General features: G+C 50.4%; 1 protein-coding gene across 1 annotated transcript in view; it reads right to left on the minus strand.

Moving 5' to 3' along the window:
* LLGL2 (lethal giant larvae homolog 2 (Drosophila)) overlaps window positions 1-13166 on the minus strand; it is a 43158-nt gene extending 29992 nt beyond the window's left edge. Inside the window, exon 1 of the mRNA XM_006869577.1 lies at window positions 13054-13166. The gene's annotated coding sequence lies outside the window, so the exon portion shown is untranslated. The remainder of the gene's footprint in view (window positions 1-13053) is intronic.
* Window positions 13167-14032: the final 866 nt, after the last annotated feature.

Below are 14032 nucleotides of genomic sequence, written 5' to 3' on the forward strand. Positions count from 1 at the left end.
GCTTCCTTGTTATTCTTCAAGGTAGCATAGTATTCCATTGTGTGTCTGTACCACAGTTTGTTTATCCATTCTTCAGTTGATGGGCACTTTGGCTGCTTCCATCTTTTTATTATTGTAAATAGTGCTGCTATGAACCTTGGTGTGCATATATCTGCTCGGATTGTGGCTCTTTTGTCTTGTGGGTAAATACCAAGTAGAGGAATTGCTGGATCATAAGGTATTTCTATTTTCAACCTTCCCGTAAAGATTTACAGCCTCAGAAACCCTGTGCAGGGTTGCTATGAGTCGGAACTGACTCCATCACACATAACCATCACTACCACCTAGCTGATTTACAAGCCAAAGGATTTGGGGAGGCAGCAAAGGGCAGATCATCTAAGACAGAGGGTACCTAACTACACTCTCAGATCTAAAAGCCAACGAGCCGGGGCACCTCTGCAGGAGACTGAGGTGGCAGTCAGCTTCTGTAAAGATGACAGCCTTGGAAAGCCTCTGGGGCACTTCCACTCTGCCCTGTAGAATGTCACCATAAGTCAGAACAAATTTGATGGAAATGGGTTTTGCTTTGTTTTTTAAAGATGCCAAAGCCCTCAGCTCAGGTAAATGGTTTGGGGCCCTGAGGGCTCAAGCCTGGTGAGCCTGTTCACAGGGCCTGGTTGAGCAGAGTTGGAATCTGGGACCATAGTGTTACTTACGGGTCATGGCACCAGGACCCAGGTGGGACAGCACCACCATCGGCTCCCCATTACCAGCCTACCCCTTAGAGATAATACGGAGATCACTGCGCAGGTCAAGGTATGAAAGAGTGCCATTGCCATTTCTTCTTGAAGCAGAGGACGGGTGTGTCTGGCTGGACTCATCGCTAGTCAGTCCCTCAGCTCAAGTAAACCCGGACAAGCAGGTACAAGTTTCAGGTCCCCAGGCCCTGAACTTCTGAGTGAGGAACAGACCCCAGCAATGGGTCCAATCTTCATGGAAGCAGGGGATGTAGGAAAAGAACAGGGGCATGGAGCTCACAGTTCAGGGGTCTGCCATCACTGCACAGCCCTTTCCAGGCCCCAAGAGCTCACATACAGACGGGATGGATGCCCTCTTGCCAGGAGTGCTGAGAGGACGGGCACCAGAGCCAACTCTGGAGTGTCTAGTGCAGGGCTTGGCAGGGGGTGGACACTGTCTAGAGTTTGGGGACATGGCGGTGACATGCACACAAGAACACTTACTTGACGACCAAGCATACCTCCTAGCAGGGAAGACGAGGATTCACAAACACACACATGAGCCAGTGGGGTGATTTCAGGTAGAGGGGCTATCACAAAACACAGGATGAGGCTGAGCCAGAGGACCAGAGGTCAAAGGTCTCAGGTGAGCATCCCTGCGTCAGGGCCTACACTCAATTACCTCTGGCTAGATGCAGCTCCAGAACTCACCTGTCTCCCTCCCTCATCTCTGGGTCTCTAATCCAAGTGCCACCTCCCCAGAGAAGTCCTCTCTCCCCTGGCCTGCCAAAGTTTTGTCTCCTCCCCTCTCCCCTCCACCCCCACTGTCTCTCACCTGAGCAGTGGTCAGGACCTAACACACTGAATTAACCTTATTAATACTTATTAACCTCGGTCATCACCAGCATAACCTATAAGGCACATTAAAGAAAGGGACTTCTGCCCTTTTGGTCCCTGCTGCTCCCCTAGTAGACACGGTGAAGGTTGGTTACCTGGTGAATGAATGAATGAATGAATGAATGAGTTTGATAATGTGGAAGAAGTCATCCACATTAGGATTCCATGGGCAGAGGAGAGGGAAAAGGAAGACACACTGCTTTGGGGGCACCAAGCTTCTTTTAAGGGTGACAGTTGAACAATACGATGAACATATTTAAGGACACAGAACTATATATGTGAAGATTGTAGAAATGACAAACATTTTATTACCTCTATATCTACCACAATAAAAAAAAAAAACTTGCATATTAAAAAAAATAGAAAAAGATTCAGGCAGAAAAAACAACAGGTGCAAAGTTCCCACGAGAAACCAGCTTTCGCCTTCAGGAGGATATAAACTTTGGTGTGGTACAGGGAACAAGGCGGGATGGGACCTGAAAGGGAGGTGCCTTGTGGGCCAAACAAGAGCTTCAGTTTGACCCCACTTGGGAACCTACTGCCTGCCAGTCCTGAGCAGGGGGCTAATGTGGTCTGCCCTCCCTGACTGCATCCCTGCCTCTGCTTGACCCTTGTGGGTTGGCCAGTCCATCTGCTCATTTTGCCCCATTCTCCATTCACTGTGGTCTCCATAATTGTGTTTGGAATCCTTTTTACCCTGTTTTCAGAAGTGATTCAAATTCCCCTCTCCCAAGAAGGGTTCCCTGTCTGGACACCCCCTGCCCAATCTCACTGCCTTGCCTCAGTCACACTGTGGGCTAAAATGTCCACAGCAGGGGACAGGCTCACTGTGTTCAACCCCACACGGAATGCTTGAGTCCTGAAAAGGACAATGATTTAATGGCATAGAAGCAGACATACAATGTAGTTGGAAAGTTGGGTGTAATCTAGTGCGGATGATTTCACGTACGTGTCTTCCAGACAACAGACAGACAACATACTGGAAGAGTTAGGAAACTGCAGGTGAATTTTTTCTTCTTTTGGCTGATTTGCACCCCCAAGAGGGGTTAAGGGGATCAAATGGGAGAGGGGAGGAAGCTCCAGGCTGCATCTGGTCTTGGCTGACAGTAGGCCCTCTTCCAACCATGTTAAATTTAAGCTGAGTAGGGAGAGGCACCACTGTCTTTGCTAACAAGTTAGGTACCATCAAGTTGACTGTTACTCGTAGCGACCTCATGTTTAAGAGAACAAAAACACAAAAGGGTGCTCAGTCTTTCCCATCTTCACAATTGTTGCATTTGAGCCCACAGTTGCAACCATTATACCAATCCATCTCCTGGGGGGGTCCTCTTATACTTTACTTTCAATATTCTTCACCAACACCGCAATTCAAATGCATTCAAGTCTTCTTTATTCACTGTCCAGCTTCCATATGCATATGACACTACTGAATATACCATGGCTTGGATCAGGTGCACCTGAGTCCTCAAACTGACATCTTTGTTCATTAACACTATGAAGAGGTCTTTGCAGCAGATTTGCTCATTTTTGTACTGCTGCTTCCATGGGCATCCAAGTCAAATGAGATCTTTGACAGTTTTCCTACATTTGTCATGATGTTGCTTATTGGTCCAGTGGGAAGTTTTCATTTCCTTTACATTGAGTTGTAATCCATACTGAAAATGTAAACCATTTTCAGCAGTAAATGTTTCAAATCTTCTTTGCTTTTAGCAAGTAAGGATGTATCAACTGCATACTGCAGGTTGCTAATGAGCCTTCCTCAAGTCTTGATACTTTGTTCTTCATAGAGTCCAGCTTCTCAGATTAGTTGCTCAGCATACAGATTGATTAAATACAGTGAAAGGATACAACCCTGATGCAAACATCCTTGATTTAAAACCACGCAATGTCTCCTTGTTTTGTTCAAATGACTGCATCCTAGTCTATGTACAGGTTCCACATGAGCACCATTAAGTGTCTTGGAATTCCCATTCTTTGCAATGTTACCCATAGTTTCTTATGATCCACACAGTCAATCCTTTGCATAGTTAGTAAAGCACAAGTAAATATCTTTCTGGTATTCTCTGCTTCCAGCCAAGATGCATCTGACGTCAGCAAAAATATCTCTCCTTCCAAGTGTTCTTCTGAATCTAATATCTCTCCTTCCAAGTCTTCTTCTTGCATTTCTGGCAAGCTTCCTGATGATATACCGCTATAATTGTTTTTGAATAATCTTCAGCAAAATCTTACTTGTGTGTAATATAAACTCACCAGCTGTTCTTTGGAATTCCTATACAGGGTTGCTATGGGTCGGAACCGACTCAATGGCATTTAACAACAACAACAAATATTAATGAAGGAGTCCTGGTGTGGCATTGTGGGTTGAAGCACAAGACTGCAAAGTCATTTGAACTGCAAGGTCGGCAGTTCAAGCTCACCAGCTGCTCCTCAGATATCCTATACAGGGTCGCTATGGGTCAGAAATGACTCGATGGAACTTCACAACCACAACAATATTAATGATACTGTTAGCTAATTTCCACATTTTAGAGAGACACTTTTCTTTGGAATGGGCACAAATATCGAGTTCTTCCAGTCAGCTGGCCAGGTAGTTAACGATGTTTCAGATTTCTTGACATAGACAAGTGAGCACCTCCAATGCTGCATCAGTTGTTGAAGCATTTCAATTGGTATGTCTTCAATTCCTGCATCCCTGGTTTGTTTGTTTTTTCTGGCCAATGCCTTCAGTGCAGCTTGGACTTTTCCTTCAGTTCTATTGGTTCCTGATCACCTGCCACCTCCTGAATGGTGGAACATGGATCAATCCTTTTTGGCATTTTGTATTCCTTCCACCTTCTTTTGCTATTTGCTGTGCCATTCAATATCGTGCCCATGTTATCGTTGTTGTAAAGTGCAGTCGAATCAGTTCTGACCCACAGCAACCATATATAGGAGCAGCTGGTGGGTTTAAACTGCCAACCCTATAGTGAGCAGTCCAGTACTTCTCGTACGGTGCCATACTAGAATTCCATTAGAACCCTTCAATACTTCAAGTCAAGGCTTGATTTTTTTCCTTCAGCTCTTTCAGTTCGAGAAATGCTGAGCTTGTTTGTTTTTTTTTTTTTTCTAATTCCAGGTCTTAACACATTTCATTAAAATACTTTACTTTGTCTTCTCAAATTCTCCTGCCAACATTTCTGTACAGTTCTTTGACTCCATCATTTCTTCCATTCTTTTTAGGATATTTCCTGTCTTTTCAAATGACCTTTTACCTCCACAGCTTATGCAGTCTTCAGTCCTTAGTGTTTGAGGTGTCAAGTCTGTTCTTGAAACGGTCGTTAAATTCAGGTGGGATATACTCAGGACATATTTGGGCTCTTGTGCACGTGTTTTCACTTTCTGCAGTTCAGCCTGACAGACTACGTGTAGGGTAAATCGGTACAAAAAGGTCAAATCGGTACAAAAAGGCAGGGAAAGCTAGGTAGACATGTATGATCTTGAGCAAGTCCCCAAACCTCTCTAACTTCAGGGCCTGGGGTCAAAAGGATGTTACTGCTTCACAAACTTCAACAGCAGGTCCCAGGAGATGTTAGGCAAACTCCCAGGTACCACTGCTGCCAAGAATCACCTGGGAAAAGAGACAAGTTCAGGAGCCCCACAGGCTGAGTGAGGAAACCCATCTTAGGGTCTGGGGCAAGGTCATTGAGAACTTAAGGACACCCAGGGTTGTGGTCATGGTCTTCCTCTTTGGGAACACCACTTGACTTGGGCCCAAGCTGCGAAGTGAAATTCCTAAGCAGCATGTTCTCCATCCCCAGGACTTGTACAGATGAGCCCAAGTGCAGACTCCACTCCTGCCCTGCTTGCCTTCCAAGCCACAGTGCCGTCTCTGATACCTGGGTGGGACAGAACCCACAACAGCCCAGGGCCTTTCCTTCCCTGCCTTCTGGTCCCCTGGAGACGCCCCTGAGGATGAAGCAGGACCCCGGGAGGATTGCTGTCCGGTGGTAGGGTTCTCATCCTTTCCCCCCCAAGGGTTTGAGATCCCCATGTGTGCAGCTGATGAGCCATTCCCTTCCCTCTTCACAGCTCCAGTCTCCCATCTCTGTCACCAGAACTGTCCTGGGTCTAGGACAGGTTTCCCCATACCCTGATGTTCACCCTAGAAAACCCGGAGAGTTCTATCAGGTGACAGGCTAGAAAACCCACACCCCATCTCCCCTGCCCATCTGTGCCCTGCTGGAACACACAGCTAACCTCCTGTACATCTCAAGAGCTCAATAATAAGAAACCAGAGGAGGCAGAGATGGAATTGCTACAGGGGGTGGGCTGGCCTGGGGCCCCTGCTCTAGCAGCTATCAGATTGTACCAGGAATGATGAAGGGGCAAGCAGTCAGCAGGACACTACTTGAGGTGCCTGGGCTAACTTGTCCCCATGAGGCCAAAGCTTGGCCAAGCTGAGCCAGCTTGTCTGTCCCAGAGTCCAAAAGGTCTCCCAAGAGCCTGGGCGGCAGCTCTATTGATCTACACCTAGTGGTGAAACTCCTCTGGCCCAAGAAAGAAAGGCTCCTTCAGCCACACCAGCCTCCACCCCATCCATGACTACAATAGCCAACACACCAGTGCACCTGGTGGCCAAGCTCTTCTCTTGCCACCCTTGGCTCATGCCCCCCACAACCTTGGTGTTGATTAAGAGCTCCACCTTCCCCAGTGTCCTGTGAGGCCATGTGTCACTTTGCCTCCTGCCTGGCTGAGGGGTGTGAGGACGCCCCTACTCCACCGACCAGTGGGAGTGGTACAGCAGGGCTCTCAGCAGTGGAGGCAGCTGCTGACCCCTCAGCCTCTGCCCAGGTTGGCCAGGATGCCCAGGGCTGCTTTGTAAGTGCCTGTGTTGCCTTGGGAAACTCAATCTGTCTGTGGCCCAGGCAGGCCCCTGGCCAGCAGCTTAGCAACCAAATCTTGGCTGAAAGGACACCTCTCTAGAGGTGGGACTGAGAAGAGAGAGAGAGCGAGCGAGTGAGTGAGAGAGTGTTGGAGAAACCAGAGAATTGTTGTTAGGTAAAAAAAGAAGCAAGAACTTTCTGTGTACCACACATTACGTGAAGTGCTTTACATCATGCATCAGCTTCTTTAATTCCTACACAACTACTGATGAAGTAACTGACTCAGAGAGGCATTAAGCTGGCAGGTACAAAGAGGTCATGTCCCAATTAGAACCATAGTCTATCTGACTCCAGAACCCTCTTGCTCAGTTTGGGCCTCTCTTCCAGGACAGACTAGAGCGAGGGGGTGTTACTGCTTACGGGGCACTGAGCTTCCATGAGAGATGGCGGGAAATTTTGGAAACTGGGAGCAGTAAGCGACGGTTGTAGAACATGAACCTAGCTGATGTCGCTTTAATGCACATGTGAGAAATGTTGAGATGGTCAATGCTATAGATACATATTTTTACCACAATGAAATATATTAGTATAAATCAAACTTTAAAAGGAGTAAGCTGATAGGAATGCTGGTTTGGCGCTGCAGGACCACAAGATAGATCTGAACCCATCAGCTGCTCCTTGGAAACTCTATACAGGTTCTCTGTGAGTCAGAACTGACTTGATGGCACTCAACAAGAAGAAGCTGACCATTTGAGATTAGTGGCTAGAACTGACTTCACCTGGGTGAGCCTGGCGGTCAGTCTAATTTCACCATAGCCCCATCCCACAACCCTGAGAGTCCTCCAGTCATGCTCAAGGCTCCTCTCCTAAATGGCTCCCCTCTGTTGCCCTTCTGGGACCATGAGGATGCAGTGGGGAAGTCAGAAAGCAAACAACCAGATGATACCAAGTTCAAAGAAAAGACACATCAATCTGGGAAGAAGAGGCCAAGTTGTCGGAGGTTGGGATGGGTGAGCCTCCTGGGACCATCCAAGTTAACTCTGGGGCCTCCTACCTGTCCCCAAACTTGAACAGCTGTCCCAAGGGGCTTCCAGAAATGTCATTTCCAAGGGGAATAGAAATCCCCTATTTAGTTCATGGTGTGTCCCTAATTCTCTGTGCCATGACACATAGGAGACACTCAGATACAATTTACAGAGCCCCCTACCCTGACCACACTTTCCAAAATTACAACCTGACCCCCCACCATGGGAATTCCCAACTCCCTATCCTAGGCTCTTCCTACTCTAGAGCTTACAATTCCATTTACCGTATTCTTTATTACACAGGGTCACTTCCCACCCACTTTACAATGCAAGTTCCAAGAGGGCAGAACTGCTTTCTTTTTTCTAACTTTTTATTGTGAATTGAGGAAAGGTTTACAGAGCAGATCATCAGTTTTACATTCAACAAACCGTAGACTTTGCACCATTACAATGACCACAATCCCCTCCGTGTGCCATCAGTTAACAAGTATTTATGTCTATTCACTGCATCTCTTGCATTCTTCCCTGTCTCCTGCTAGCTTCATCTTTCCTCTGCTAACTGCCCTCTTGTATACTGCCTGCCCAACACCCATGTTACCAGGCTGCTGCTGTTGCATAGCTGCTGTGTGCCGTGGAGTCGGTTTCGACTCATAGAGACCCTGTACGTACAGGGTTTCCCAGGCTGTACATCTTTATGGGAGCAGAAAGACTCATCTTTCTCCCACAGAACCCCTGGTAGTTTCGAACTGCTGACCCTGAGGTTCACAGCCCGATTCGTAACCACTACGCTATCAGAGCTCCTTGTTACAGGAGTAGAAAGCCTCATATTTCTTCCGCAGAGTGGCTGGTGGATGCAAACTACTGACCACAGGGGTTAACAGCCCAAAATGTAACCCATTCGACTACTGGGGTCTACCCTATATAGCCTGTCAATAATTTTCCCTTCCCTTCCAACCGTCATGAGAACTGTTTTCTTTGCTTACAGATTACCCCATGCCAGGCACACATGTTTGTTGTTGGTGGTGTTAGGTGCCATCGAGTCGGTACCGACCCATAGCGACCTTTTATGCACAGCAGAACGAAACACTGCCCTGATCCTGGCACACATGAGGCACCACCAATAAATACTTGCTGAATTCATGGGAGTTAGGAATCCTGGTGTGCCACTGAAGGTTAAGTACTCGACCACAGGTTGGTTTGAACCGCAAGGTCCAATTCACCAGCAGCTCTTTGAAAACCCTATACAGGGCTACTAAGGGTCAGACCTGATTTGACGGCACTTAACAATGTGATAACAAGGATTAATAAGTCAGCAAAGTCTTCTCCTGTCAGGAACCACAGGCCCCCAAGTGCACTGAGTTGAGGTCCCACATGGTTCCTTGGGGAACCGGTCCACTCAGTTCTCAAGACTCCGGACAAGGAAAGGGTCACTGGTTGCTAAGCTGGGCATACCTGTACCCTTGTGGACCCTGCCTCAGACCGAAGCTTCAGAACCAGCAGCTCCTTGGAAAGGAGACCCCATATATTACCGATCTGAGACCCACAGCTCTAGATGTCCAGATATCCCTCTTGTTAGACCCTGGGACAGGTCAGGTGATGGAGAGAAGGCTCTGGTCTCTGCTGAATTCCTGAAGGGTAGAGTCAGGTGCCTAACCGAGTCCCTTGTACCCACACCCAGAGAGCCTCTCCTAGCTCAAGAATTCACTGTGCTTCCTGGGAAGGGGAAGGAGCAGGATGACTCCTCAAAGCACCTGCTTCCTCTCTGCGGCTGGGCCAGCCCAGAGGGAGCGGAGAGCAAGGCCCTGGGGAGGGTCTCCAGAGGGTGAGCCAGGGCTGGGGAAGAGCAAGCAGTGCAGGTGGCCCCACTGAGGATGGCCCATCTCCTGCTGCCCCCATCCCATTTTCTCCCTGTGACCTGCTCCTGACAGGGAAACAAAGTTGCCACACCAACCTCGCATGCCTGGACCCAGAAGGAACCCCATACTGTCTCGTGTGTACAAGATAAGAAGGCATCTTAGAGCTGAGCACTCAGGGTAAGTGTGTCCAGACGGCCAGTGCTGCTCAATGCGGCCATCCCAGGAGCAGAGGCCATCAGTCCCCTGGCCCAGGTGTCCATCCTGGCCCCCAACTCAGGTATCTACCCTGGACCCCAACCCAGGCATCTCTTACACAGCTGCCTCGGGCACATCTGGAAAAGACCAGGAAAGGCTGACTCAGCCTCTAAGAAACTAAGCCTTCCCACATTGCTCTTGGGCACCCTACCAGGGATGCTCAATGTCTTCAGCAGGGGCAACACATTGATGGCAGAGGCTCCACACATTGATGGCAGAGGCTTAGCAGTGGTACGAGGCGTCCTGGGAGCAGGAGATGCACGCCCACCATACTAAAGACTGAAATGGAGTTCCCCAAGGAGTCTCCTTAATAACAGAAGATGGAGCAACAGGAATTTGTTGCCATCCATCCCCCCACTCCCAAAACAGGGAGCAGTGTCCACAGTTCAGCCCTGCTTGGTCTGAGATTCCACAGCCTCTTCTCTACTCCTGGCCTCAGGAAGGGGCCCAGCTGGGGTCCACTGGTCAGGAGCCCAAGGAGCAGACGTGGCAAGGGACACATATGAGGTTAAGAAAGGACACTGCCACCTCTCTTCCACCACCCCTCTGCCCCCATTCCACAGGAGCAATGGGCTGACCTTAAAGCCCACCAAACACTCCAAAAAACCCCAAAGGTCTGCACTGTGAGGTTCACCCCTATCGGTGCCTGCTCTGTGGGAGGTCACACATGTTCCTGACACTTTTATCCTTGCTGACATGTGTACAGACAGGGCTGAAGCATGACACAAAGACTGAGCCACAGTCTCAATACATCAAGACACACACAAGGACATACTTCAAAACCGCCTGACGTCTGGAAAGATACTAAAATACTTCATGAATGTCATGTTTAAAGGTGGAATTTTTTAGCCTCTTATTTTAGACTTTCTTATTTGGTGTTCCCTATGTGTCGGACCCGACTCGACGGCACTTCACAACAACAACAAACCATGTGCTTCTATTATCTTTTATTTATTTATTTTTTATACAAACATGGGTCATCTGGTATCATGGGTCTTTCTTTAATCATGCTCCTTGGAAACCCTATACAGGGTCGCTATGCCTCGGAATCGACTCAATGGCACTTAACAACATCATGGGACAACGGTTAAATGCTTGACTAAATAAAAGAAAGGTTGGCAGTTCGAACCCACCCAGAGGTACCATATTACAAAGGCCTGGCAACCAACTTTTTAAAAAGTTGTTGTTGTGAAGTGCCATCAAGTTGGCCTAAGAACGGCTGGGGGTTTGGACTGCCGACCTTGCAGTCAGCATTCCAGGGCTTATCCTACGGTGCCAGAGTCACTGGAAACCTTAAGGAGGTTCTACTCTGAAATCCAGGGAGTCCCTGTAAGCTGGAATCAACTTGACAGCAACTGGCTTTGGTTTGGCTTGTGTATATAAGAAACAGTTAATGTTGTTTTGGGAGTGATAAAAATGTTCTAGGAGTTCTGGTATGGTGCTGTAGGATAAGCACTGGATTGCTAACCACAAGGTTGTTGGTTCAAACCTACCAGCTGCTCCTTGGAAACCCTGTACAGGGTCACTGAGTTGGAACTGACTCAACAGTACTTAACAACAACAACAACAACATTCTGGAACTACTTAGTGATTGTGGCTGCACAACATTGGATAACAAACTGCCACTGATTTGTACACGTTAAAAAGGCAAAATTCACGTTATGTGCATTTTTAAAGTTATTATTTTAAAAATACAACTAAATGTGGCACTATAGGATACGCACTAGACTGTAAGGTCCCTTTGAACTGCAAGGTCGGAGGTTCAAACTCACCAGCCACTCCTTGGAAACCTTACACAGGGTTGCTAAGAGTCAGAACTGACTCAATGGCATTTAACAGCAACAGTAAAAATGCTCACCTTTCAGATCTGTTTTTATGGGATCAAACTGACAAGAGCAATTTGAAAGATTAGATGACAATCTTAGAGGATGGTGAGTTATATTCAAGGGGAGGAACGAGTCAGAAAAGAGCAGTCACACAACATGACAAATGCAATCAATGTCTGAATTGTACATGTAGAAACCACCCAATGATGGCAGTGTTCACCCCACTACCTCAAAGACGGGCCTCCCACAGACAGACCCAATCTAACCTCCACGGTGAAGAGGGCAGAGCCTGGGTTGGGTCCTAGATGCCACAATCCAGCACTGTGGGAGGGCCATTTATAAAAACCAAACCCAAAATCCACATAAAATGTAGGAGGGCTAGACTGCTAAGTCAGTTTGAACCACAAGGCTGGCAGTTCAAGCTCACCAGCTGTTTCTCAGGTCGCTGTGGGTCAGAATCAACTCGATGGCACTTAACAATGACCTCTCCAAGATCGTCCCTTCCACACTGGGATGCTGAACTCAACTCACACCACACCCAGTCCCACCCTGGCTTCCCCTGGGCTAGGTCAAACTCTTTTTTGCAGCCAGGCTGCAGGCTCTTCCCTCTCAGGTTTTCCTAGAGGTCCTGACACACCCATCCCCTCTGGGCTCTCCTCCCTGCTCCAAAGCCCCTCGGTAAAAAACACCCAACAGGTTCCGAGAGAACTGGGGAGCATCAGCATCCCCTTGGGAAGAGAGGCTGAATCTAAGCCCTGTCCACCTCACCTAAATCTCACCTGTCTCAGGTGAGGGTCTCAGGGGGCCTTACCGCGGCTCCTCTGGTTACTCTCTATGCTGTGGACTGGCAAGGCCCAATCTGTTCACAAACGGTCCAGTCAGATCAAACCAAAAGCAAGCTTTACACACTCTGGCAAAACAGAATTTTCCACCCCTGGCCAACTCTGCATGTCCTAGTGAGCAATCCCCGCCCCCCCCCCCCCCCCCCCCCCCCCCCCCCCCCCCCCCCCCCCCCCCCCCCCCCCCCCCCCCCCCCCCCCCCCCCCCCCCCCCCCCCGCTGGCGTGGAAAACAGACCAGGTCTCCGTCCCTCCGTCTTAAGGTGTCCCAAGCCGCCTCGGGTGGAGAAAGGCCCCCCAAGACAGGCTTCCTGCGTCCCGGGATTAGTAGGCACAAAAATCCAGATGGCAGAAGCTAAGCCGCCGAGGTAACGCGCTCTGTCCACACCTCCGGGACAGAGTCCATCCGGAGACGCGTCGCCGACCTCCTAGCCAGGCAACAAGCACAAGGGGCCCGAAACCCGAGGGTCCCATCTCCGCCGCGGTATCCCCGCACCCAGCCGGCCGGCCACCTGTTTCCCCACTCCCCAAAGCCAACACTATTGTGCAAACCCGAAACCTGGACTTCGTCATCGTAGAGAAGTTCCCGGCGGCACTTTCTACAGGTGTCTTTCTCCGACAGGAGCCAGGAGACCTGACTAGGGAGCGGCCAGAGGACCCGGACGCAGTGCTTCCCACCCGGCTAAGGGGGGTCCCAGTTCTCGCCCGCTCTCCCGTCCCGGGGTCGGGCGTCCCAAGGGGGCGGGCCCGGTCAGGTGGGTCCCCGCCCGCGCCTCACCTGGAACCCCGGGCCGGCCCTGCCCGAGGCCTCTGCGTCCTTGGAGCCCGCCACCGGCTCCGCTCGCTTCGCGCGCCGGCCCACGGGCTGCTGGGGGCCTCTCCTTCCTGCTCACCTCCGGCGGGCTGGCGGGGCGGAGCCTCCGTATTGACATAAAGGGTGAGCCGGCGGGACCCGGCCCCGCCCACGCGCCGATGGGCGGGGCGTCCTGGGGCCGGGGCCCGGCTGCGGCCAATCACTACCCCAAAGGCGCGGGGCGGGGCCCGGTTCGTGAATCTGCACGCGGCCCGCAGACCAGCCCTGGCCTCACCTGTGCGTACCTGCGACGCAGAACGCAGCGCCCCGCCCCGTGTCCCGCCGCCTCCCGCAGGAAATAGTTCCCGGAACGCGCTGAGGCCCCCCGGGGCCGCCTCCCGAGAAACGGCCCCTCCCACCGCTCAGCCCTACAGCCAGGGGAAGGCCCAGCCGCATCAGAGCAAGGCGCTGCAGACGCAAGACAACCTTTGGGACCTAGGAATGGGGGCATTGCTGCAAGGTGCCTCCCCTCGGGGCGGGCCTTAGGGTCCCCTTCCCCAGTCGTGTAGATGCTGGCGGAAGTTTGGTGCCCCGGCTAGTGTTCTTAGCACCTTTGATGGCGGGCTTAGATGACGAGGGGGTTGGAAAGGTTATGAAAGTCCGGCCTGAGGGGCGGGGAGGTTAGATGGGGTGGGGCACATTCCTCACGCAGGGGCTACTAGGGCTCCAGGCTCTCCGCCTACCCAGCCGAGCCCCGACTTCCTCCTACGGACCACCCTTCGGAAACCCAGGCAACTCAGGCTTGAGGTCTGTGGCTTCCCGTCCCCAAGAGGGGTGGGGTGCTTTCCGGCTTCCTCTCCCTTAGCTCCCCCAGAGAGAGTTGCTTGTGTGTGTGTTCAAGTACTGTGGACAACAGAGCGGCGCGAGGCACTGCAGATTCTGGATTGTGGGATTCAACTTGTCC

Source organism: Chrysochloris asiatica, unplaced genomic scaffold (assembly GCF_000296735.1).
Source record: "Chrysochloris asiatica unplaced genomic scaffold, ChrAsi1.0 scaffold00132, whole genome shotgun sequence".
NCBI lineage: Eukaryota > Metazoa > Chordata > Mammalia > Afrosoricida > Chrysochloridae > Chrysochloris > Chrysochloris asiatica.